Below are 27893 nucleotides of genomic sequence, written 5' to 3'. Positions count from 1 at the left end.
AGAAAATGTGTTTTACATTATGTCGGCCTCCTGGTGGCGCTATAAAGAGCAGATGTGAAAAAATCCAGGCAAAGGTTTTTCCTTGGCCTCTAGGGAGTTGGCATACAAAGTTATCCACAAATCCGTGCAGTTGGAGGTAAAAACACTTTTCGGACAGTTATAGCGCCACCATGAGGCTGAGTTGAAAACGTTCACTTGACATTTCTTCTGGCCTAGTGGGAATGTGCGTGCACAATTTCACGGAAATCACACGATGTGTTCATGATTTGCAGCATTTTGTTTGAAACTGAGCACTCCTGCGAAATTTGGAAGCCAATCTTAGCCAATCAGGATGGAGTCTGAGAAATCTGAAAGACCCGTTTAGTTGAATGGCTCTAGAGAGACTGTGTACCAATTTGCGTGATGTTTGGACAATATCTGTAGGTGTACCGTCCAAAAACTTGTTTGTTGTAAAGTCATACAACAGCTTTTAGGCGCAACCACATCTACACAACACAGAGGGTGGGGTTTAACCACCAACCAATAGGAGAGAAGAGCTGTTGTTTTTTTTATCCCAATGGGCGGAGTTTCATTGTAGTCTCCTGAGTTTACCAGCACAAAAAGACTACACGGCGGGAAACGTTGTTTCCGCATTGCTCTCTAGCCCACTTCCCGCAAAGCCTTGTGGGATATGGAGGCATCTATGGGGAGGGGACGGCCATGACACTTGCAACATGTTTACATCCTCCATGCAACAATGTTGTATGCTTGTTGTGTATATATACACAACAAGCATACAACATTGTTGCATACATGTATATGTAATATATGATATATTACATATACATGTATACTGTATATGTAATCGAGGCCTTAATCAGACCAGTGTGTGTCCAGTGGAAACCTCGTATGAATCTGATCTCAGGTCAGAATGGGTTAATGATTTCTCTATAGAGTAAAAGTACAATATTTGACCCACATGACGTCACTGGTCTGCTTATGTTGGCTAGTCCGGGCGGCTGGGCGACTGTGGCTCAGGAGGTAGAGCGGGTCGTACAATGATCCCTGGGTCGGCGGTTCGAATCCCGGCTCCTCCTCCTCCTGTCCATATGTGGAAGTGTCCTTGGGCAAGACACTGGACCCTACATTGCCTCCAATGAGTCGGTCTGTGTGAGCTCGCCACCGTCTGTGTGTGAATGTGGGAAGTGAGGACGCTGGCGTCGACTGTTCGCCGCTTCACCTCCCAATGTATGAATGAATGAACCTTCACCTCCCAATGTATGAATGAATGAACCTTCACCTCCCAATGTATGGATGAATGAACCTTCACCTCCCAACGTATGAATGAATGAACCTTCACCTCCCAATGTATGAATGGATGCACCTTCACCTCCCAATGTATGAATGAATGAACCTTCACCTCCCAATGTATGAATGAATGAACCTTCACCTCCCAATGTATGAATGAATGAACCTTCACCTCCCAATGTATGAATGAACCTTCAACTCCCAATGTATGAATGCATGAACCTTCACCTCCCAATGTATGAATGAATGAACCTTCACCTCCCAATGTATGAATGAATGAACCTTCACCTCCCAATGTATGAATGAACCTTCACCTCCCAATGTATGAATTAATGAACCTTCACCTCCCAATGTATGAATGAATGGACCTTCACCTCCCAATGTATGAATGAATGAACCTTCACCTCCCAATGTATGAATGAATGAACCTTCACCTCCCAACGTATGAATGAATGAACCTTCACCTCCCAACGTATGAATGAATGAACCTTCACCTCCCAATGTATGAATGAATGAACCTTCACCTCCCAATGTATGAATTATGAATGAACCTTCACCTCCCAATGTATGAATGAACCTTCACCTCCCAATGTATGAATTAATGAACCTTCACCTCCCAATGTATGAATTAATGAACCTTCACCTCCCAATGTATGAATGAATAAACCTTCACCTCCCAATGTATGAATTATGAATGAACCTTCACCTCCCAATGTATGAATGAATGAACCTTCACCTCCCAATGTATGAATGAATGAACCTTCACCTCCCAATGTATGAATTATGAATGAACCTTCACCTCCCAATGTATGAATGAATGAACCTTCACCTCCCAATGTATGAATTATGAATGAACCTTCACCTCCCAATGTATGAATTATGAATGAACCTTGGGAGGTGAAGGTGCATTCATTCATACATTGGGAGGTGAAGGTTCATTCATTCATACATTGGGAGGTGAAGGTTCATTAATCCATACATTGGGTGGCAGGTTAAAACTAACCTGTGGCAGGTTAAAACTAACCTGTGGCAGGTTAAAACTAACCTGTGGCAGGTTAAAATGAACCTGTGGCTTGTGTTGGGCTGGTGTGTGTATTCTCACGTATGTTTGGTGTGTTTTCTTGTGGCTGCGTGCGTGCGTGCTTGTGCGCGACTGCGCGCGCACGTGCGTGCATGCGTGCCAACATGTGGTGTGGCCGTGCACGCCCCTCAGCCCCAGCAGACAAATATCTACCCGCTGATTTCAACATCAGCCCTTCCAAGTTCATGAGCTCACCAGAGTCCACGGACTGTCTGTGTGTGTGTGTGTGTGTGTGTGTGTGTGTGTGTGTGTGTGTGTGTGTGTGTGTGTGTGTGTGTGTGTGTGTGTGTGTGTGTGTGTGTGTGTGTGTGTGTGTGTGTGTGTGTGTGTGTGTGTGTGTTTCCTGAACCCACTAAGGGTTAAATTGTAGAGTCAAAAGCCTCAAAGACTGCCCTGTTTTCACAATGATGACCTCATGCACACGCACGTACACACACACACACATGCACACACACGCACACACGTACACAAACACACAGTATAGATTATCTGTTTTTTGAGGAACTGTTGCCACATGTGTTCAACTGTCAGGGGGAGGCTCTTGCCTCGCAGAACACACACACGCACACACGCATACGCACACACACACACACACACACGCATGTGCACACACACACACACACACACACGCATACGCACACATGCACACACACACACACACACACACACACACTCATATGCACACGCACACCCAGAGGGGAGCGTTTAGACAGAGTATGCCCACATGACATACGAGAATGAACTTGAATGAGAGCAGACCACAGAGCAGGGCAGCTTAACGTGTTGTAGACCACAGAGCAGGGCAGCTTAGCGTGTTGTAGACCACAGAGCAGGGCAGCTTAGCGTGTTGTAGACCACAGAGCAGGGCAGCTTAGCGTGTTGAATGAGAGCAGACCACAGAGCAGGGCAGCTTAGCATGTTGTTGACCACAGAGCAGGGCATCTTAGCGTGTTGTTGACCACAGAGCAGGGCAGCTTAGCGTGTTGAATGAGAGCAGACCACAGAGCAGGGCAGCTTAGCGTGTTGTTGACCACAGAGCAGGGCAGCTTAGCGTGTTGAATGAGAGCAGACCACAGAGCAGACCAGCTTAGCGTGTTGTTGACACGTTCCATTCATGCTCTTAGCGTGTTGTTGTGCTCACGTGAAGAGTCGAGCGGCATAATGTCTCTCCTCCCCTCCCCTCCACCAAGAAGCCTGTCACTTTGAGCGTGTGTGTGTGTGTGTGTGTGTGCGTGTGTGTGTGTGTGTGTGTGTGCGTGTGCGTGTGTGTGTGTGTGTGCGTGCGTGCGTGTGTGCGCACGCGCGCGGTTGTTTTCTGCTGTGTTTGCCTTAACAACGATGGAAGCAGCGTGCGCTGCGAGCACACACACACACTGTGCGGAGAGGAGAGCACACACACACACACACACACACACGCTGCGCGGAGAGGAGAGGACATGCGTTAGCTGTCAGAGAACAGGACTGTAGGAGAGTTGAAGGAAGAAAGAAGGAAAGAAAGATAGAAAGAAAGATAGAAAGATAGAAAGAAGAAGGCTGCAGATTGTTTTTAAAGATCATCAAAGTAAACAACAGACACTTTCTTGTCAAGAAGAGTTTAGCGTTCCCTGGATACCCTTTTCTCCTTTGGGTTTCTGGGGGTTTTTTTGGAACGTTTGGTTTGCCTTACCAACGAGCACCTTCATCATCATCATCATCAAATATTTGGACGTTTTGCTAAAGAAGACCATGTGGAACGACGTGTGACAACCATCCTAAAGGGATTCTGAACGGGTCCAACTCTCTCTCTCTCTCTGAGCAGAAGCACCGCTCCTCAGACGTCTGCAGTGAGACATGCGCACCGTCACAACCAAGGCTTTTCAACCGTCTTGCCGAGAGGAGTGTGCCCTGGATGTCCATTTGTTTTAACCCATTCTGACCTGAGATCAGATTCATACGAGGTTTCCACTGGACACACACTGGTCTGATTAACCCATTCTGACCTGAGATCAGATTCATACGAGGTTTCCACTGGACACACACTGGTCTGATTAACATAATCTGTGTTCCCTTTATGACAACAACGAGCACCTTCATCCTCACACGTCGGCGGACGTCGGTAAAAACACAAGTTAAACCTTCTCTCGTTTTGTTTTCGCTATCTGGGTGTCCTTTAAAAGAAAGACTAGTTAGTTGTGGGACATTTTGGACCAGACGAACGGGGGTTTTTCTGCGTAGAATCGGACCGGGACGTCCAGGAGGATATACATGGTCTAGGACGTCTAGGAGGATATACATGGTCATGGAGGTCTAGGAGGATATACATGGTCATGCTTGGATGGATATACTACTTGCCAATTAAGCGACGTCTGGTTTGAGGTAGACACTGAGTGGGCTGGCTGACCGCGGCCAATAACGCTGCTCTGCTGTCTGGCTGGAGGCTGGTGGTCAGTGTCTGGTGGTCAGTGCCTAGTGGTCAGTGGCTGGTGGCCAGTGGCTGGTGGTCAGTGGCTGGTGGTCGGTGGCGGGTGACCAGTCACTGGTGTCCAGGGACCTCCCAGTCTGAGCTCCACACAGAGGACAGGGAACTTTGCATCCCATTTTATTCACCCGGCAATGTCAATTAGTCAAACGTGACCCTGTTGGGGGCGCTGCCGACACTCCCTCTGCCGACCCGGGGAGAGCAACGAACGGACTGACCTCGTGCTGCTTCCTTCCATGCATGAGGAGTCCAAGCCGCCGCTCCTTTTGGCCTCCTGACACGTTGGCGACAGTTTCACTGACACGGTGGGGACAGTTTCACTGACACGGTGGGGACAGTTTCCTGACACGGTGGGGACAGTTTCCTGACACGGTGGGGACAGTTTCCTGACACGGTGGGGACAGTTTCACTGACACGGTGGGGACAGTTTCCTGACACGGTGGGGACAGTTTCACTGACACGGTGGGGACAGTTTCCTGACACGGTTTGGGACAGTTTCCTGACACGGTGGGGACAGTTTCACTGACACGGTGGGGACAGTTTCACTGACACGGTGGGGACAGTTTCCTGACACGGTGGGGACAGTTTCCTGACACGGTGGGGACAGTTTCACTGACACGGTGGGGACAGTTTCACTGACACGGTGGGGACAGTTTCCTGACACGGCGGGGACAGTTTCCTGACACGGTGGGGACAGTTTCCTGACACGGTGGGGACAGTTTCCCCCGGTCGGACGTCGTAGCGCGCGGACGTATCGATGAGTCTTCCGTCCTTCCGCCCTCCTTCGCTGCAGGAGCGCTGCGGCGCCCCCTACAGGCTCCGTAACGGAGGAGGAGGAGGAGGCTCGCCCTGTGCCGTCAACAGACCCATCGACATCATTCAGAAACGCAGGCGGTAAAAAAAAAAAAAAATCAATGCAAAACACATCTTCACTCTGAAGACAAAACACGTCTTCACTCTGAAGACAAAACACATCTTCACTCTGACCTCAAAACACGTCTTCACTCTGAAGACAAACCACATCTTCACTCTGAAGACAAAACACATCTTCACTCTGACCTCAAAACACATCTTCACTCTGAAGACAAAACACATCTTCACTCTGACCTCAAAACACGTCTTCACTCTGAAGACAAAACACATCTTCACTCTGAAGACAAAACACATCTTCACTCTGAAGACAAAACACATCTTCACTCTGAAGACAAAACACATCTTCACTCTGACCTCAAAACACATCTTCACTCTGAAGACAAAACACATCTTCACTCTGAAGACAAAACACATCTTCACTCTGAAGACAAAACACATCTTCACTCTGAAGACAAAACACATCTTCACTCTGAAGACAAAACACGTCTTCACTCTGAAGACAAAACACATCTTCACTCTGACCTCAAAACACGTCTTCACTCTGAAGACAAAACACATCTTCACTCTGACCTCAAAACACGTCTTCACTCTGAAGACAAAACACATCTTCACTCTGAAGACAAAACACATCTTCACTCTGAAGACAAAACACATCTTCACTCTGAAGACAAAACACGTCTTCACTCTGAAGACAAAACACGTCTTCACTCTGACCTCGTCACTGTTTTCCTGCATGCCTGATGCACAGCTGCATGGTTCTCAACTGATTCATTATCTCTATACTTTCCAGCTGGTGGAATTCTAGGGCAGGGGTTATCAATGTGAGTCAATACGAGTCAATACGAAACAATACGAGTGTAATTCTAGGGCAGGGGTTATCAATATGAGTCAATACGAGTCAATGAGTCAACATGAGTCAATATGAGTGGATAGGGCCGGGGGTTATCAATATGTGTCCGTGGCGAAGCCTTTTTCTTGTCTCTGGCACATTTTAGATGTTCTGATTTTTTCTTTTTTTATATATTTTTTATCCCACAATTTTCACCCCTGTGTCAATCATCTAATGTGATCCTGGGCTCTACACACCCTCCACCAACCTAGTCCCCATATATGGGGGACAAGGGGAGAGCAACGGACTTGAACTCATGCTTCCTTCATGCCTGAGTGTCCAAGTTGCTCCTTTACACCTGACAGGGGGGAGTTTCCCTGGTTGGACGTAGCGCGTGGAAGGAACACGTTATTCCAACCAGTTCCTTTCCCCTCCATCAGGCGCCCCGGCTGGCCAGGGGGAGGCTTAGATGTTCTGTTTTAATAGTATGACCCACCCTGACCTAATCTAAACACCAGCCTCTGGCCCTCATTGGTGGAAACATGTCCAATCCTGACCTAATCTAAACACCAGCGTCTGGCCCTCATTGGTGGAAACTGTTCTCTTGTTGCTTTCTAGGAATTGCCAGAGAAAGATTCCTGCCTTGTGTGAAGCTGTTGGAAGCCTCTCTGATCTGATAACATTCAACCAGCGTATGAGACAATAACCCTTTGGTCTGTTATGTTCTAGATTAGAACACGTTGTACATTATAGATTAGTATGTGTGTGTGTGTGTGTGTGTGTGTGTGTGTGTGTGTGTGTGTGTGTGTGTGTGTGTGTGTGTGTGTGTGTGTGTGTGTGTGTGTGTGTGTGTGTGTGTGTGTGTGTGTGTGTGTGTGTGTGTGTGTGTGTGGCAGATTATTTACATCTCATCACGTCATAAATACAGACTACTTGTTGTGGGGGTGGCTGTGGCTCAGGAGGTAGAGCGGGTCGTACAATGATAACTGGGTTGGCGGTTCGAATCCCGGCTCCTAGTCCATTGGAGGCTCTCCTACATAGACTTCTATTGGCTTCAGTCCAATGGAGGCTCTCCTACATAGACTTCTATTGGCTTCAGTCCAATGGAGGCTCTCCTACATAGACTTCTATTGGCTTCAGTCCAATGGAGGCTCTCCTACATAGACTTATATTGGCTTCAGTCCAATGGAGGCTCTCCTACATAGACTTATATTGGCTTCAGTCCAATGGAGGCTCTCCTACATAGACTTCTATTGGCTTCAGTCCAATGGAGGCTCTCCTACATAGGCAGAGACTTTAGTTGTTACTGTACATTAAGATCTATGAGTTTGAGGTCAGATGTAGAGTTGCAGTGATCCAGTCATCTCCATGCGTTGGTTATCCAGGGTTTGATGAGGTCAGTGTCATGATCTTCATATTATGGAGATGGCCATATATGGTGTATACGTGTCACGGGGCGTGATGTCACGAGGCGTGCCCATATATGGAGGCGTGACTAACGCAGAGATGCAATTTTTCAGGATGCTGATTGGCTGTCTCTGGTTGGGTTTCAGAGGGCCTGGATGGTCATTGGCTGTCTCTGGTTGGGTTTCAGAGGGCCAGGATGGTCATTGGCTGTCTCTGGCTGGGTTTCAGAGGGCCTGGATGATGCTGATTGGCTGTCTCTGGCTGGGTTTCAGAGGGCCTGGATGGTCATTGGCTGTCTCTGGCTGGGTTTCAGAGGGCCTGGATGGTCATTGGCTGTCTCTGGCTGGGTTTCAGAGGGCCTGGATGATGCTGATTGGCTGTCTCTGGCTGGGTTTCAGAGGGCCTGGATGGTCATTGGCTGTCTCTGGCTGGGTTTCAGAGGGCCTGGATGGTCATTGGCTGTCTCTGGTTGGGTTTCAGAGGGCCTGGATGCTGATTGGCTGTCTCTGGCTGAGTTTCAGAGGGCCTGGATGGTCATTGGCTGTCTCTGGCTGGGTTTCAGAGGGCCTGGATGCTGATTGGCTGTCTCTGGGTTGGGTTTCAGAGGGCCTGGATGGTCATTGGCTGTCTCTGGCTGGGTTTCAGAGGGCCTGGATGCTGATTGGCTGTCTCTGGGTTGCTGGGGGATGCTAATTGTGGAACGTGATTGGCTCAAGGCACGACCCAATCAGGGCTTTATTGGAAGGTACCCAATACTGCCATGTGACCCCGATTAACTGTGTGTGTGTGTGTGTGTGTGTGTGTGTGTGTGTGTGTAACCGGTTCGATTCCCTGGTCGATATTGGAGCCAAATCTAGCGCGGTACCACCGTTTACTCTAATTGCATACAAAACGGTGTGTGTGTGTGTGCGTGTGCGTGCGTGTGTGTGTGTGTGTGTGTGTACTGATGCGTATCTGCACATGTGTGAGTGCTTGCACGTCCATTTATGTGCGCTTGTTTACTGCTGTGTGTTTGTGGGCGCGCGCTTGACCGCAAGTGTGAGCCGCAGCGAGTTTGTGTGCATGTGTGTGTGTGTGTCACACACACACACACACACACCGCACGTGGGTGTGCTTGCGTGCGTGCGGGTGTGCATGCATGCGTGTGCGTGTGCTTGTGTGTGAGTGCATGTGTGTGCTTGTGTATGCGTGTGCATGTGCATGCGTACATGCGGGTGCGTGCTTGTGCGTGCGTGCGTGTGTGTGCATGCGTGCGTGCGTTGTGTGCGTGCGTGCGTGCGTGCGAGGTGTCAGCGGTCGATAGTGCTGATCAGAAGGGCAGAGCAGTGCGGGCGCTCCGGTCAGTTAACGATGATGTCATGCTAATTAGAGACAGCCGTGCTAACGAGGTTCAATGCGCCACCCGCTGATCCAGGAACAGTCACACTAAACCTTAACGCCTTTGTGACAACACAGACTTCTGGTGTTATAGCATCATGCTACGCTTTAGCTGTTTAAAAACAGCAGATCTACAAGCTCATAGCGCGCCACCGAGTGGCGCGCTACGAGCTTGTAGGTCTGCTGTTTTGACATAGAAACATAGCTTTTTTCAGAAAACAGTCAGGGCGTATAAGAAGACATTTTTTAGAATCTGATCTCAGGTCAGAATGGGTTAACCCTTTGCACCCTATATGTCTTTGTAAAGGCCATATAATAATAATATAAATGGCCTTCTATAAGTAAAAGTATTTAGGACGACCGTTGAGCCGATTCTATATACGGCTCCGAGACATGAAACACTTTCAAAGAAACTAGAGAAACGGTTGGATGGCACCTTTACACCCGCCTTCTAATGAGAGCGATGGAAGAGCCACCCGTCGACTGATCTAACATACGGCAACCTTCCCTGTGTTTCTACACTAGTCCACCCATCGACTGATCTAATATACGGCAACCTTCCCTGTGTTTCTACACTAGTCCACCCGTCGACCGATCTAATATACAGCAACCTTCCCTGTGTTACTTCACTAGTCCACCCATCGACTGATCTAATATACAGCAACCTTCCCTGTGTTTCTTCACTAGTCCACCCATCGACTGATCTAACATACGGCAACCTTCCCTGTGTTTCTACACTAGTCCACCCATCGACTGATCTAATATACGGCAACCTTCCCTGTGTTTCTTCACTAGTCCACCCATCGACTGATCTAATATACGACAACCTTCCCTGTGTTTCTACACTAGTCCACCCATCGACTGATCTAATATACGGCAACCTTCCCTGTGTTTCTACACTAGTCCACCCATCGACTGATCTAATATACGGCAACCTTCCCTGTGTTTCTACACTAGTCCACCCATCGACTGATCTAACATACGGCAACCTTCCCTGTGTTTCTACACTAGTCCACCCATCGACTGATCTAACATACGGCAACCTTCCCTGTGTTTCTACACTAGTCCACCCATCGACTGATCTAACATACGGCAACCTTCCCTGTGTTTCTACACTAGTCCACCCATCGACTGATCTAACATACGGCAACCTTCCCCGTGTTTCTTCACTAGTCCACCCATCGACTGATCTAATATACGGCAACCTTCCCCGTGTTTCTTCACTAGTCCACCCATCGACTGATCTAATATACGGCAACCTTCCCCGTGTTTCTTCACTAGTCCGATCCAGAAGAACACAGTTTTCCGGCCATTGCTACAGAGCTGACAATGAGGTTATATCTTCTCTTCTCCTCTGGAGTCGTGTGTGTGTGTGTGTGTGTGTGTGTGTGTGTGTGTGTGTGTGTGTGTGTGTGTGTGTGTGTGTGTGTGTGTGTGTGTGTGTGTGTGTGTGTGTGTGTGTGTGTGTGTGTGTGTGTGTGTGTGTGTGTGTGTGTGTGTGTGTGTGTGTGTGTGTGTGTGTGTGTGTGTGTGTGTGTGTGTGTGCGTCAAAGCAGACCTAAACCCTCCTGACCTGAGTGTGTGATTGACAGCTGTGGGTGGTGGTGGATTTACACTTAGGATCAAAATATCCACACACACACACACAGGTTACCAGGGCCTGCAGGGCGTGCATGTGTTGACGTCAGCCTGTGTTCAGTACTGTATAATATGTTGTGTTTCTTTGTAGATCTCAGGGCCATGCACGTAACGTGCCGAAAATAGTTGTTACCGTTTGAAGGTGTGTGTGTGTGTGTGTGTGTGCACGTGTGCGCTGAATGAGATCAAACAGAAGGATGTCACTTTGAAAACATGTGTTCAGTAAAGGTTCTGAGAGGTTCTCTCTCTCTCTCTCTCTCTCTCTCTCTCTCTCTCTCTCTCTCTCTCTCTCTCTCTCTCTCTCTCTCCTCCTGCACTCTGACACGGAGAGGAAGAATGTGTTGTCGTTTCATAACATTGTGTAACTTAAACTTTCTGGCAGTGTGTGTGTGTGTGTGTGTGTGTGTGTGTGTGTGTGTGTGTGTGCACGCGCGTGTGTGTCTGTTCGCTGTGTGTCCCGCTTGGTGTCAGATCACACACACACAATGGACTGGATGGTCAATGTAAACATCCATAACATCCATATGGTGTGTGTGTGTGTGTGTGTGTGTGTGTGTGTGCACGCGTGTGCGTGTGCATGTGTGTGTGTTGGTATGGTGCCCACGTACACACACACACACACACACACACACACACACACACACACACACACACATACACACACACACACACACACACACACACAAACCTTCACCCTATGCCACTTGCCCGTCCTCACTCCTGTTTTCGTGCCTTGAGCTCTCCTCCTCTGTGTGTGCGTGTGTGTGTGCGTGCGCGTGTGTGCGTGTGTGCGTGCGTGTGTGTGTGTGCGTGTGTGCGTGTGTGCGTGCATGTGTGCGTGCGTGCGTGCGTGTGTGTGTGCGTGTGTGCGTGCGTGCCTGGGGGTCCTGCACTCAGATAAACACTCGACCACCAGGAGGTCAAACGGGCCCTGAAGACCCTGTTCCCACGGCATGTGTGTGTGTGTGTGTGTGTGTGTGTGTGTGTGTGTGTGTGGGTGCGTGCACATGCAGGCCGTGCCGCACGTGCGTGCACATGCGGGCCGTGCGCGTGTGCGTGCAACACGCCGTCTCTGTGTGACCGTGTGCAACGTGACCTTTGACATTGACTTGCAACTCCAACTCTTGGTCCATTTCGTGTTTTGTTTTTATAACGAATTGCAGAGCTTCTTACATAATGCCAGTGTCGTGCACACACACACACACACACACACACACACACACACACACACACACACACACACACACACACATAGAGGGGCAGGGGTCAAGTGAAAAAAGGGCACCTTGTTAGAGAGAGATCTCTCAATTCAATTCAATTCAACAGGCTTTATTGGCATGACGTTTTACAAGTGTTGCCAAAGCACAATCACAGATATGACAAATAAGAACATAACAACATAATATCAATCACATGAAAAAATACATAAAAATTATATAAAATAAAATACATGGCATACTGTATGTGTGTCGTACTGGTTGTCCCTTTTCTTGTGTCATTAATTGACATATTTTGCAGCCAAAACGGCACATTCTTTCTGTTCCACCAGAAGGACTGGTAATCTTTCCCTTTCTGTCATACTTCGGAATTCTGGGAAATTTGTTTCAAATTTTGGGAAGAACTCCTCTCTAATATTTGTGTAGTTTTTACATTGTGTTAAGAAGTGTAACTCTGTCTCTATAGCTCCGTCATCACAGTGTGTAGTTTTTACATTGTGTTAAGAAGTGTAACTCTGTCTCTATAGCTCCGTCATCACAGTGTGTAGTTTTTACATTGTGTTAAGAAGTCTAACTCTGTCTCTATAGCTCCGTCATCACAGTGTGTAGTTTTTACATTGTGTTAGGAAGTGTAACTCTGTCTCTATAGCTCCGTCATCACAGTGTGTAATTTTTACATTGTGTTAAGAAGTGTAACTCTGTCTCTATAGCTCCGTCATCACAGTGTGTAGTTTTTACATTGTGTTAAGAAGTGTAACTCTGTCTCTATAGCTCCGTCATCACAGTGTGTAGTTTTTACATTGTGTTAAGAAGTGTAACTCTGTCTCTATAGCTCCGTCATCACAGTGTGTAGTTCTTACATTGTGTTAAGAAGTGTAACTCTGTCTCTATAGCTCCGTCATCACAGTGTGTAGTTTTTACATTGTGTTAAGAAGTGTAACTCTGTCTCTATAGCTCCGTCATCACAGTGTGTAGTTTTTACATTGTGTTAAGAAGTGTAACTCTGTCTCTATAGCTCCGTCATCACAGTGTGTAGTTTTTACATTGTGTTAAGAAGTGTAACTCTGTCTCTATAGCTCCGTCATCACAGTGTGTAGTTTTTACATTGTGGTAAGAAGTGTAACTCTGTCTCTATAGCTCCGTCATCACAGTGACAGCACAGCCTCTCCTCTCTGGGCAGCCAGGTCTGTCTGTGTCTGCCCTTCTCTATTGCCAGACTCTCTCTCTCTCTCTCTCTCGTGTGGCTGTGTTCCATGTGATATCCTTCTCTTGCACATTGTTGATCTTCGCCCAGCAGACAGCAGAAGTTATTTGTCATTAGTCATGTTTTCAAAATCTCTGTGGGTGATTGTAATCTGTGGGTTAAATAATCAATCAATCTTATAGTGTTCACCCACACTGTTCCTCATTGGAAGGCTGACATATGTTGTCTCTCTCTCTCTCTCTCTCTCTCTCTCTCTCTCTCTCTCTCTCTCTCTCTCTCTCTCTCTCTCTCTCTCTCTCTCTCTCTCTCTCTCTCTCCTCTCCCAGACAGATCACAGATTAGCCTGGAGTCCCACCTTAAGGTCCAGGGGTCCAGTTTCCCACCAACGTGTGTGTGTGTGTGCGTGCATGTTGTGTGCACGACTGCCTTTGATTAGAGCTAAAGTTATATTTAGTCAAAGTTTCCGTCTGGGGTGGAGGTTGGCATGCAGGGGTTAGGGGTAGAGTAAAAAAAAAAAAAAAAGGGTACAAATGGAATCTTTTAACAAAACACAAGAAAATGCACAAGGATAAACATGCAGTGTGTGTGCGTGCGTGCGTGTGTGCGTGTCTCAGTGGTATACAGTGCAGTTGCGTCAGAGTTGAGAACAATGACTCTTCAAGGTTAATATGTTCTTTTTTATCCAGTTTATTTATATTGTGGACAGTGAGGAGTCAGGAAACATATATAGCCCCCTCAACCCTCACCTCCTAGGCCCCCTCAACCCTCACCTCCTAGCCCCCTCATATGAAACTGCTATTGTCTTTCTTGAGGTGGTAATGCATAATATTCACACATTGACCTAACAATAGATCTGTCAATGAATACCAATTAGTTGAGCTAGACACACTGTTTCATTAGTGTAGGCTATTCAGACCGTTGTCTATACTCTATACAAGGGATGGGCAACTTTGATGATGGAGAGGAGCCACTATATTTCCACACTCACTCCAGAGGGCCACTATAGTTCCACACTCACTCCAGAGGGCCACTATAGTTCCACACTCACTCCAGAGGGCCACTATAGTTCCACACTCACTCCAGAGGGCCACTATAGTTCCACACTCACTCCAGAGGGCCACTATAGTTCCACACTCACTCCAGAGGGCCACTATAGTTCCACACTCACTCCAGAGGGCCACTATAGTTCCACACTCACTCCAGAGGGCCACTATAGTTCCACACTCACTCCAGAGGGCCACTATAGTTCCACACTCACTCCAGAGGGCCACTATAGTTCCACACTCACTCCAGAGGGCCACTATAGTTCCACACTCACTCCAGAGGGCCACTATAGTTCCACACTCACTCCAGAGGGCCACTATAGTTCCACACTCACTCCAGAGGGCCACTATAGTTCCACACTCACTCCAGAGGGCCACTATAGTTCCACACTCACTCCAGAGGACCACTATAGTTCCACACTCACTCCAGAGGGGCCACTATAGTTCCACACTCACTCCAGAGGGCCATATATTATTATTGTCGTAGCAAAAAAAAATAGCCGATCTACAAGCTCAAAACGCGTCGCGCTGCGACACATTTTGAGCTTGTAGATCGGCTATTTTTTATTTATTTTTGCTATATTCCAATTGAAATCTTGAATTATTTCTTTCTATTTTTGAGTTCGAATCCTGAAAAGTAATTGTTTTTATGTAATTTCAAATGCCTTTTAATTATACTTGTGTTGAAGCATTGAGCTACTCATTTAGACTGAAGTCATTAAAAGCGGGTCATGTTTTGCATGTTGTGGAATTGTAAACAGCTGAAACCAATATTATTATATCAGCGTTCTGACATTAACTAAGCTATATACCTAGTGTGACCTCTAGGGGACGCTCTGAGTTTGCCTCATGCCATCCGTGATCCGCCGAGGTTTTTTTTTCTTTAATGCATTAATCTCTGATTCTTTTCCCAGGCTGCGTTTTCAGTCTTAACGGGCTTTTATTCACGGCCGATAACTAAAGCGTCGATGATGGAGGTTACAGAATGTGCGTAAAGCACTGAAACGCAGTGGCGTGCACAGATAGACAATAGGGGTGCTAGAGCACCCCCTGCCCTTTTGGCAATGTGCTCAAAAAATAAATAAAACGTTTTCTTTTTCCTTAATTTGTAGTGTGTGGACCATGCGGTGACATTGTTCAAATATTGATTAAAAACTACTATATTATTTAGGCCCCCACAATCTAAAGCTATGTTTCTATGTCAGTGGTTCTTCGATTAAAGAAAAATAGCAGACCTCGAGGACATATGTGATGAATTTACAAAATGATCACTAATTTTTTCTCTCTCTCTCTCTCTGTACAGTTTTGACGTGGAGAATGGCCTGTCGGTGGGGGGCCTTGGGGGGGGGCGCAGCCCGTTGGACCCCCCCCAGGGGCCCAACAGCCCGGGGGGGGGGCGGGGGGGGGCTGGTGCTCCACCCTAACAGCCAGCGGAGGGAGTCGTTCCTCTACCGCTCCGACTCCGACTTCGACCTGTCGCCCAAAAACATGTCCCGACACTCCTCCTCTTCCGCCTGCAGTGACCTGTGAGTCCCTATGAATCCACCCGTTAACTGACCTGAGATCAGATTCACACCAGGTTTCCACTGGGACAACACACTGGTTCTGATTGACCCATTCTGACCTGAGATCAAATTCACACGAGGTTTCCACTGGGACAACACACTGGTTCTGATTAACCCGTCTTCTGAAAGAATATTATATTCAAAGATTTGTGGCGCATTTTCACTAACTTTTCAAAAATAGCAGACCTACAAGCTCATAGCGCGCCACTCGGTGGCGCGCTATGAGCTTGTAGATCTGCTATTTTTCAATAGCTTAAAGTTAGTTTTTTTTTCAACCAAGGCTAATGTTTTAGGTCGTTATTAGAGAAAGTAAAAGGTGAGTGTAATATGTTTTTCATTTGCTGCTTTCTTTCGTTTTAGGGATTTTAGCTGTTTTTTACAGGGGGGCGGGGGCATTCGAGCACGGGGCTAAATATGTAATTATTTACAAAACATTATAGCGATTTATTTTTTTATTATTTACTGTAGTCCTACTAGACCCAAATAAATGACATTTTTTGGCCTCAAAAGATCAAACTGACATATTGAGCCTATGGCCCATTGGCTGGCCCAGACAACGAGGCGGGACTTCCCCCCTTCTTCTCCGTTGGTTTTTATTTTGACTCGAGTGGGAGGGGAATCCCGATCATAGACTGTAACGGTAGCCACGCCCCTCAGAACATACGTGACGTTATGGTCATTTTTTTTTAAATAAATGGGACCATAATTTTCCAAAAAGAATATTATGACATTAGAAATGAGACTTTAAACTAGTGACTGGAAGCAGAAAGTATTCATGACCATGTTTATTAAGGTAATACAGTCTAGGTGAAGTTGGGCCCAAATACATGGACCTCTATGGGGCTATGGGTTTTCTGGGTCCAATGACAGCGCCACAACAGGCCATTATATGAACTTTCATTTCCTTAGTGGCTTCACAAAATATCTGTCTGACTGCCCCCCCCCTGGTACACCCCCTAGTGTCTATCTGTGCATGCCACTGTTTTATTTTCTATCAATTACACACTCCATGATTACACAGACCAGTGGACAGATCAGAGGACAGATCAGAGGACTGTCCACTGGTGCATCCTCTGCGGTGTGTCCCACTGCATGGACTAAAGGCTGTCTGTCTGTCTGTCTGTCTGTCTGTCTGTCTGTCTGTCTGTCTGTCTGTCTAGACATGGAGAAGACATGATCGTGACTCCATTTGCACAGGTCAGTGTTATATTGTTACAGTGTTATATTGTTACAGTGTTATATTGTTACAGTGTTATATTGTTATATTGTTACAGTGGTCCTTTTTAACCGAGTGTTGGACTGTTGCTGTTTTTTCATTCATGTCTAATAAACTGTCCAATCAAGCAATTGCTTATTCTGTAGGTTATTATATGACAATTATGTATTGATTATACTGTAGGTTCTTGTATGATAATAAGTACAGTATTCCTACTGTAGGTTCTTGTATGATAATAAGTACAGTATAATACTGTAGGTTCTTGTATGATAATAAGTACAGTATTTCTACTGTAGGTTCTTGCATGATAATAAGTACAGTATTTCTGCTGTAGGTTATTGTATGATAATAAGTACAGTATTCCTACTGTAGGTTATTATATGATAATAAGTACAGTATAATACTGTAGGTTCTTGTATGATAATAAGTACAGTATTTCTACTGTAGGTTCTTGTATGATAATAAGTACAGTATAATACTGTAGGTTCTTGTATGATAATAAGTACAGTATTTCTACTGTAGGTTCTTGTATGATAAGTACAGTATTTCTACTGTAGGTTCTTGTATGATAATAAGTACAGTATTTCTACTGTAGGTTCTTGTATGATAATAAGTACAGTATTTCTACTGTAGGTTCTTGTATGATAATAAGTACAGTATTTCTACTCTAGGTTCTTGTATGATAATAAGTACAGTTTTTCTTACTGTAGGTTCTTGCCAGTCTACGGACCGTCAGAAGTAACGTGGCTGCGTTGACTCATCTACAAGATCGCGTCGGCAACAAGTAAGAGATCTTCGTTAGTTTCATCGTAAGCGTCAGTGGCGTGCACAGATAGACACTAGGTGGTGCCAGTGCACCTGCCCTTTGCCCTCTGGACAGCAACGGGCCCTTTAAAAATTAAATATATATGTACAGTGTACAGTATGTGGACCATGGTGACATTGATCAATTATTGATAAAAAAAAGCTTATAATATATTATTTATGCCCCAAAATATATAAATCTCTTTTGACCTGAGATCAGATTAAAAAAAGAAAAACTTCTACATTCTGACAGTTTTCTGAAAAAGCGATGTTTCTATGTCAGTGGCCTCAAACATCTAATATCTCCCCCCGAGTCACAGGGACATCCCTTTGGCTGAGTGGTTGAGATGTTGGCTTTTCCACGTGGGTGGGAGACCCGGGTTCGATTCCCATATAGGTGTTACATATGTATTGGTTTAAGTGCCTGCTTGTCTGTCTGTCTGTCTGTCTGTCTGTCTGTCTGTCTGTCTGTCTGTCTGTCTGTCTGTCTGTCTGTCTGTCTGTCTGTCTGTCTGTCTGTCTCTCTCTCTCTCTATGCCTGCCTGCCGGCCTGTCTCTATGTCTGTCTGTCTGTCTGCCTGCCTGTCTCTATGTCTGTCTGCCTGTCTCTATGTCTGTCTGTCTGTCTGTCTCTATGTCTGTCTGTCTGTCTCTATGTATGTCTGTCTGTCTGTCTGTCTGTCTGTCTGTCTCTATGTCTGTCTGTCTGTCTCTATGTCTGTCTCTATGTCTGTCTGTCTGTCTGTCTGTCTGTCTGTCTTGTCTAACGGTTGTGTCTCTCCAGGCGTCCTCCGGGGGGCAGTAACCAGCCATCTATGTGTAAATCATGTACATCAGGTCAGTGTCATTAGTTTAATTCAGACCACCTGATATCACCTGAATTTATATATATTAGTTTAATTCAGACCACCTGATATCACCTGAATTTATATATATTAGTTTAATTCAGACCACCTGATATCACCTGAATTTAAATATATTAGTTTAATTCAGACGACCTGATATCACCTGAATTTAAATATATTAGTTTAATTCAGACAACCTGATATCACCTGAATTTATATATATATTAGTTTAATTCAGACCACCTGATATCACCTGAATTTATATATATATTAGTTTAATTCAGACCACCTGATATCACCTGAATTTAAATATATTAGTTTAATTCAGACAACCTGATATTACCTGAATTTATGTATATTAGTTTAATTCAGACAACCTGATATCACCTGAATTTAAATACATTAGTTTAATTCAGACCACCTCACGGTCACACTGAATTTAAATATATTGCTATATGCTAGAATGCTTTCTTATCTTTCTTACCTTTCTTTGTAGTTGTTACGTCCCCACCAAAGGTGTTTTTTTGTGCAAAAACTCCTTATTGGCTATTTCCCCTACCATAAGCCCTCAATGAATTGCATTGCATTGAATGGGAATTGAATGGGGCTATGGGTAGTAAAGTAGTAGTTGTAAAGTGTGCCGCTTGGGATATTATTTACATTATGAAGAGAGGATATATACAAAGAAATTATAATTTTGAGCGATGGAAATAAGCGAATCAGCACAACACCCCATAGCCCCATTCAATTACCATTCAATGCAATTCATTTAGGGCTTATGGTAGGGGAAATAGCCAATAAGGAGCTTTTGCACAAAATAACACCTGGACCTCTTTGGTGGGGACGTAACAACTACAAAGAAAGGTAAGAAAGCCTTTTAGTATGGAATTATCCTTTAATTCAGACGACCTCACCATCACACTGAATTTAAATATATTAGTTTAATTCAGACCACCTGATATCACCTGAATTTAAATACATTAGTTTAATTCAGACAACCTCACCATCACACTGAATTTAAATATATTATGGACAAAATGGTTCCATTTACACTCTCAGAGTTAATTTAACATTGATTTTACAATATGAATTGGGGGTCCCAGAGATAGAAATGCCATTAAATGGGGGGTCCGTAGACTTAATGCATGTCAAACTGGGGGTTGAGAATCACTGCTAGAACCGTAATAAATATCTTCTCTCATGGGGGTCCCTGGCATATGTTTTCTAACGGGGGTCCGTGGGGCTAATGAGTGTTAACCCATTCTGACCTGAGATCAGATTCATACGAGGTTTCCACTGGACACACACTGGTTCTGATTAACCCATTCTGACCTGAGATCAGATTCATACGAGGTTTCCACTGGACACCCACTGGTTCTGATTAATGTGGGGGTCTTTGACATTTTGGGGAAACCTCTGACGCGTGTGACCCTTGACCCCCTCAGAGGAGTCCCCCTACCAGAAGATGGCGGTAGAGACCTTGGAGGAGCTGGACTGGTGTCTGGACCAGCTGGAGACCCTGCAGACCAGGAACTCTGTCAGCGAGATGGCCTCCAATAAGGTGAGAGCAGACGCGGTTGCACACGGTCACACAATCCTGTGATACACCCCCCTCGGACACGGTTCCACACGTTCACACAATCCTGTGATACACCCCCCTCTGACACGGTTCCACACGTTCACACAATCCTGTGATACACCCCTCAGACACGGTTCCACACGGTCACACAATCCTGTGTTACACCCCCCTCGGACACCGTTCCACACGGTCACACAATCCTGTGATACACCCCCCTCGGACACGGTTCCACACGGTCACACAATCCTGTGATACACCCCCCTCGGACACGGTTCCACACGTTCACACAATCCTGTGATACACCCCCCTCTGACACGGTTCCACACGGTCACACAATCCTGTGATACACCCCCCTCGGACACGGTTCCACACGGTCACACAATCCTGTGATACACCCCCCTCTGACACGGTTCCACACGGTCACACAATCCTGTGATACACACCCCTCTGACACGGTTCCACACGGTCACACAATCCTGTGATACACCCCCCTCTGACACGGTTCCACACGGTCACACAATCCTGTGATACACCCCCCTCAGACACGGTTCCACACGGTCACACAATCCTGTGATACACACCCCTCTGACACGGTTCCACACGGTTCCACAATCCTGTGATACACCCCCCTCAGACACGGTTCCACACGGTTACACAATCCTGTGATACACCCCTCAGACACGGTTCCACACGGTCACACAATCCTGTGATACACCCCTCTGATGGCACTAGGGTGCCAACCGTCCCGTAAAATACGGGTTTGTATCGTATTTGACAGCTAAAAGACCTGTCCCGTAATGAACCGATACGGGACACACTTAATCCCGTATTTTGGGGTCGTGGAAGAATGACAGCTCGTTATGGTGATTCTCAGTCGCTCACATGCGGACACTCACACATACACACACAAGCAGAAGGGGCAGCCATCTGAGCTATGGGAACAGGAGGAAGACATGGAACCTGGTGTCTAGAAAGGCGCTAGGCACAGCTCATTGGTCAGTACTCTTCATAGGCATGCAGCAGAGCCAATCACTATGCAGTATCGTATCTTAGCAACTATTTCACCAGCCTCCGCCGGTCCACAACATTGAAAAAACAAATGGATGCTGTTAGCCAAACATCTTATCTACCTCAGAGTCAGAAAGTTCTAGTAGTGAGATAATATCTCACTACTTTTTTCTTCTTTTTTAGTTATATTATAACTAAAAAAGAAGAAAAACTAAGTGCAGAGCTGAGTGGGAAAAATATTTGGTGGATTTTTATGAAACAAAAGCTTTGCAGTTTGAAAGTGGATATTCAACCTTTTCCTACAGCTGCAATGTTGGTGAGTTTAATGTCGTTTAATACAAGCAGATGCAAATTGGATGAATGGGGAGTCAATGGATGGTTTATGGCAAGTCACTTCATATCATTATAATAAATCTAGAGTTGCAAATTGCAAAGGACTGTGCTGTCATGTGCCAGTTAGCCCTGACAGGGACACATATAGTTCATCAAGCAACTCTAGAGCAGTGGTTCCCAAACTTTTTCATGTCAAGGACCCCCGCTGTAAGCACTGGACCAGGGCTAAAGGACCCTCAAAGGACCCCCGCTGTAAGCACTGGACCAGGGCTAAAGGACCCTCAAATGGACACTAATGAGCCTGCGGACCCCCAATTGAAAACATAATGCCAGGGACCCCCATAAGGGAAGATAAGGCTCTAGCAGTGATTCTCAACCCGTTTAATTTCAAGGACCCCCAGTTTGTCATGCATTAGTCCACGGACCCCCATTTAATGGCATTTCTAGTTTTCTACCTCTGGGACCCCCAATTTATATTGTAAAATCTATGTTAATTTAACTCTGAGAGTATACAAATGGAACCAAATGGACCTGCACTCTCAGAGTTCCAGACCCATAAGGGTCCATTTGGTTCCAAACTATCATTTAGCTGGAGACCCCCTGGAACTCACTCAAGGACCCCTGGGGGTCCCCGGACCCCATTTTGGGAACCACTGGCTTAGTCACTGTAAATGTGAATTTAAACCAGAAGAGTGGGTACTGAGAAGCCTGTATGCTTTGTAAAATGGTCTGAAATAAGGTCAAGTTTATGATTTGAACATTTGACATTTAAGGCTTAATATTTTGTATGCTGTTTGTTAAAGCTATAAAACCTTATGGCATGAACTATATGTTGGAAGGGTTAGGGTAGAGCAAAATTTTAGGTCAGTGCAGACTGCAGATTCATTCAAGTCATGTATACTTTCCAAATCATACCTTTACTAACTTTTAGATGTAGTTTTTTGTCAATTTCATACTGCTAAATGGTCAATGTAAGTACCCCAACACTGATACACCGTGATATTTATTTTTTAAACCATTAAAATCAACTAAATCATATTATAATGCAAGTAGATGTAATGACTAATATTTATTCATAATAAAAATAATGCATACTATATAGAACTTTTACACTCTCAAACAGCTCATAGGCCTACGTACATGTCAATACAGGTCAGGTCAGGTGCATCCACGTTGTATCTTCGTCTGTATATAGGGCTAGAGCGTACTAACGTGTGTGTGTGTGTGTGTGTGTGTGTGTGGGGGTGTGTGTGTGTGTGCAGTTTAAGAGGATGCTGAACAGAGAGCTCACACATCTGTCAGAAACCAGTCGCTCAGGAAACCAAGTGTCTGAGTTCATCTCCAACACCTTCCTAGGTGAGCACACGCACGCACACTGGACCTCATGCATGAATATTCAGTGACTGATATCGATACTTCCACGCGCAAGATACAGCAATATCGCAATGTATTGACTATTGACTGGTAGACCTGGAAACCCCGTTGACCTCAGGATACATCACTGAGGATACGTCCCAGGTGATGACCTCAGGATACATCACTGAGGATACGTCCCAGGTGATGACCTCAGGATACATCACTGATGATACGTCCCAGGTGATGACCTCAGGATACGTCACTGAGGATACGTCCCAGGTGCATCCATGACCTCAGGATACATCACTGAGGATACGTCCCAGGTGCATCCATGACCTCAGGATACATCACTGAGGATACATACCAGGTGCATCCATGACCTCAGGGTACATCACTGAGGATACGTCCCAGGGGCAGCCATGACCTCAGGATACATCACTGAGGATACGTCCCAGGTGATGACCTCAGGATACATCACTGAGGATACGTCCCAGGTGATGACCTCAGGATACATCACTGAGGATACGTCCCAGGTGATGACCTCAGAATACATCACTGAGGATACGTCCCAGGTGATGACCTCAGGATACATCACTGAGGATACGTCCCAGGTGCATCCATGACCTGAGGATACGTCCCAGGTGCATCCATGACCTGAGGATACGTCCTAGGTGCATCCATGACCTCAGGGTACATCACTGAGGATACGTCCCAGGTGATGACCTCATGATACATCACTGAGGATACGTCCCAGGTGATGACCTCAGGATACATCACTGAGGATACGTCCCAGGTGATGACCTCAGGATACATCACTGAGGATACGTCCCAGGTGCATCCATGACCTCAGGATACATCACTGAGGATACGTCCCAGGTGATGACCTCAGGATACATCACTGAGGATATGTCCCAGGTGCATCCATGTTGACCTCAGGATACATCACTGAGGATACATCCCAGGTGCATCCATGACCTCAGGATACATCACTGAGGATACGTCCCAGGTGCATCCATGACCTCAGGATACATCACTGAGGATACGTCCCAGGTGATGACCTCAGGATGCATCACTGAGGATACGTCCCAGGTGATGACCTCAGGATACATCACTGAGGATACGTCCCAGGTGATGACCTCAGGATACATCACTGAGGATACGTCCCAGGTGATGACCTCAGGATACATCACTGAGGATACGTCCCAGGTGATGACCTCAGGATACATCACTGAGGATACGTCCCAGGTGATGACCTCAGGATACATCACTGAGGATACGTCCCAGGTGATGACCTCAGGATACGTCACTGAGGATAAGTCCCAGGTGATCACCTCAGGATACGTCACTGAGGATACGTCCCAGGTGATGACCTCAGGATACATCACTGAGGATACGTCCCAGGTGATGACCTCAGGATACATCACTGAGGATACGTCCCATGTGATGACCTCAGGATACATCACTGAGGATACGTCCCAGGTGATGACCTCAGGATACGTCACTGAGGATACGTCCCAGGTGATGACCTCAGGATACGTCACTGAGGATACGTCCCAGGTGATGACCTCAGGATACATCACTGAGGATACGTCCCAGGTGATGACCTCAGGATACATCACTGAGGATACGTCCCAGGTGATGACCTCAGGATACATCACTGAGGATACGTCCCAGGTGATGACCTCAGGATACATCACTGAGGATACGTCCCAGGTGCATCCATGCGATATATTTTTTTAGTTAAAGTTTTTCTATTTATAGTGACTCATAGGAATAGACTATGTGTGACAACCAGGTATAGTCTGCTGACCACCGGAGAGACGGGTGGCAGCCGGAAAGTAGACGGCACCCGGGTGAGCAGTGTGGGTTATAGCGCCCCCATGAGGAGGTGAGCAGTGTGGGTTAGCGCCCCAGCCTGTGTCCTCCGTGAGGAGGTGAGCAGTGTGGGTTAGCGCCCCAGCCTGTGTCCTCCGTGAGGAGGTGAGCAGTGTGGGTTAGCGCCCCAGCCTGTGTCCTCCGTGAGGAGGTGAGCAGTGTGGGTTAGTGCCCCAGCCTGTGTCCTCCGTGAGGAGGTGAGCAGTGTGGGTTAGGGCCCCAGCCTGTGTCCTCCGTGAGGAGGGGAGCAGTATGGGTTAGCGCCCCAGCCTGTGTCCTCCATGAGGAGGAAGCCCAACAGCCCTCGGTGAGGCCTTTAGGAGGGCCATGCAAGCAGCAAGCTGAATGAAGTGTCTGGGACTGGGACTCTGGTGCAACGCACAGGTCCTGGTGCTGGGACTCTGGTGCAACGCACAGGTCCTGGGCCTGGTGAGAGCAGGAGTGGACCTGGGGAGACGTACTGTAGGAGGGGCCCGGTCAGGAGTCAACCCACAGAGCCTATAGTCCTTCCATGCGCCAGAAGCGTACCTCCCAGCCCCGGCAGAGTAGTTCTGGAGTCGTTATAATATGCAATAATAATGGTGTTAATGGCTGGGTTTCCCAAAGGACATCATGCATGCGTGTGGTTCTTCTCAACAACACCCCCTTTCACTGTGAACCAGTGTTGTTTTTGGCAGCAAATTTCTATTTTAGTTTAAGTCATAGTCTTTGGACTGAAACGTCATTTAAGTTTTAGTCACATTTTAGTCACCTGGAATGTCTTAGTGTTAGTCTAGTTTTAGTCGACTAAATGTCATAAGATTTTAGTCGACTAAATGTACAGTTGATTTAGTCGACTAAAATGTATTTTGGCGGGTCTTGATGCCGTCGTAATGAGTGTTTTTACACTTGCTGAAAATAGCCGATCTACAAGCTCACAAAGCTCACAAACTTGTGAACATGTGAAAATAGGTAGTCGACGAACATTTTTCGTCTTAGTTTTTGTCAACGAAAACAACACTGCTGTGAACATAGATATTCCGTGCATAGATGTGCCACGCAATGGTAGGCCTGAGGCCTGGTATGGTAATAAAAGAAGCCCACAGCATGTGACCATTTCCGGTTTTGTCATCAAAACGCAAGCATCTAGTCTCTATCTCCGCGGCAAAGACGGAGTTTCTTTTTATTTATTACAATACGGCGGATTAAACACATAAAAACAAAAGGCGGGTATGTCGTATATAGCAACGACAGTAACCTGGAGTAAACCATTCCTGGCAGTAAAACTGATTTATTATCGAGGGACCTAATATTGCCACGTATATCGCATCATGAGGTTCCCATATCGTCTCCTGTGTATGTGTAATAAAGTTTGAATTTAATTGAACTGTGTGTGCGTGCGTGCGTGTGTGAAATTAATGAATAAATCATTGAAAATAATTGAACCGTGCGCTCCACAGAGAAGCAGCATGAGGTGGAGATCCTTTCTCCTCCTCCCAGCAGACTCCAGGAGAAGAGGAAGGTGTCCCTGTTGCCTCAGATCAGCGGAGAGGACGTCCAGGACAAGAGGAAGGTGTCCCTGTTGCCTCAGATCAGCGGAGAGGACGTCCAGGACAAGAGGAAGGTGTCCCTGTTGTCTCAGATCAGCGGAGAGGATGTCCAGGACAAGAGGAAGGTGTCCCTGTTGCCTCAGATCAGCGGAGAGGATGTCCAGGACAAGAGGAAGGTGTCCCTCTTGTCTCAGATCAGCGGAGTGAGGAAGGTCTCTGTGTCTCCCAGCGTGGCTACGAGTGTTATACCACGCTATGGAGTTACCACCGTTATGGAGGACTTGCTGAGCAAGGTTACCACGCACGCACGCACGCACACACGCACACACGCACGCACACTGTCTCCAGTGGGTTGTGTTGTCTCAATGTCTCAATGTCCAGTGTGTTGTGTTGTCTCCTCAGGAACTCGAGGACATTAATACATGGGATGGGGACATCTTGTGTCTAATGTCCAGCATGTTGTCTTTCTGCCCAGGAACTCGAGGACATTAATACATGGGGTGCGGACATCTTCAAGATAGCGGAGTACTGCGGGAACAGACCTCTGACGGTGGTCATGTACTCCATCTTCCAGGTAGCTTGTTCTGTTCTACCAGCCTCACCTCAGACCAGTTCTACTGGTGGTCTCAGAATAGGGCTGCTAGAGTCCTCTTTAGAATAGGAGTGCTAGAGTCCTCCTCAGAATAGGAGTGCTAGAGTTCTGAGTCCTCCTCAGAATAGGAGTGCTAGAGTCCTCCTCAGAATAGGAGTGCTAGAGTTCTGAGTCCTCCTCAGAATAGGAGTGCTAGAGTCCTCCTCAGAATAGGAGTGCTAGAGTCCTCCTCAGAATAGGAGTGCTAGAGTCCTCCTCAGAATAAGAGTGCTAGAGTCCTCCTCAGAATAGGGCTGTGTAGAGTGTAGAAGTGGGTCTTGAGCTGTGCTTTAAAAATGTCTACAGAAGCTGCCTGTTGAAGGTACAGTGGGAGTTTGTTCCACGCCGTCGGCCCCTAGAAGCAGAAAGCTGCTTCACCGTATATTTTAGTTACCGTTTTTAGGCAAAGCGAGCAGGCCAGCAGTGGAAGACCTTAGGGGGCGGTTTGGGACATATTTAGGCAGGCAGTCATGTAGACCATTGAGAGCTTTATAAACAAGTAAAATAATTTTAAAACCAATCCTAAAAACAACCGGAAGCCAGTGCAGTGAAGCTAAAACTGGAGTAATATGTTCTCTCATCTTAGTTCTAGTTAAAACTCTGGCTGCTGCATTTTGGACAAGTTGTAATCTGTCAGTTGTTGTCTTGTCTTGTTGTCTTGAAAAAGGTGCATTGCAGTATAAATCAAGCCGAGAAAAAAACAAAGGCGTGGATTAGCGTTTTTGCATCGTCCAAAGA

The 27893-nt window shown here is 46.4% G+C and overlaps 1 pseudogene across 1 annotated transcript in view; it reads left to right on the top strand.

The window, feature by feature from the left end:
* Positions 1-27893, top strand: part of LOC310860028 (3',5'-cyclic-AMP phosphodiesterase 4C-like) — a 135795-nt pseudogene that overhangs the window by 77122 nt on the left and 30780 nt on the right. Inside the window, exons 4-11 of the transcript XR_014571048.1 lie at positions 15718-15940; positions 17140-17176; positions 17906-17979; positions 18784-18836; positions 20290-20405; positions 23027-23120; positions 26435-26817; positions 27000-27098. The product of XR_014571048.1 is annotated as a 3',5'-cyclic-AMP phosphodiesterase 4C-like (transcript). The remainder of the gene's footprint in view (positions 1-15717; positions 15941-17139; positions 17177-17905; positions 17980-18783; positions 18837-20289; positions 20406-23026; positions 23121-26434; positions 26818-26999; positions 27099-27893) is intronic.

Source organism: Protomyctophum parallelum, assembly GCF_964188405.1.
Source record: "Protomyctophum parallelum genome assembly, chromosome: 6".
NCBI lineage: Eukaryota > Metazoa > Chordata > Actinopteri > Myctophiformes > Myctophidae > Protomyctophum > Protomyctophum parallelum.
This window is presented reverse-complemented; position numbering and strand designations above follow the sequence as displayed.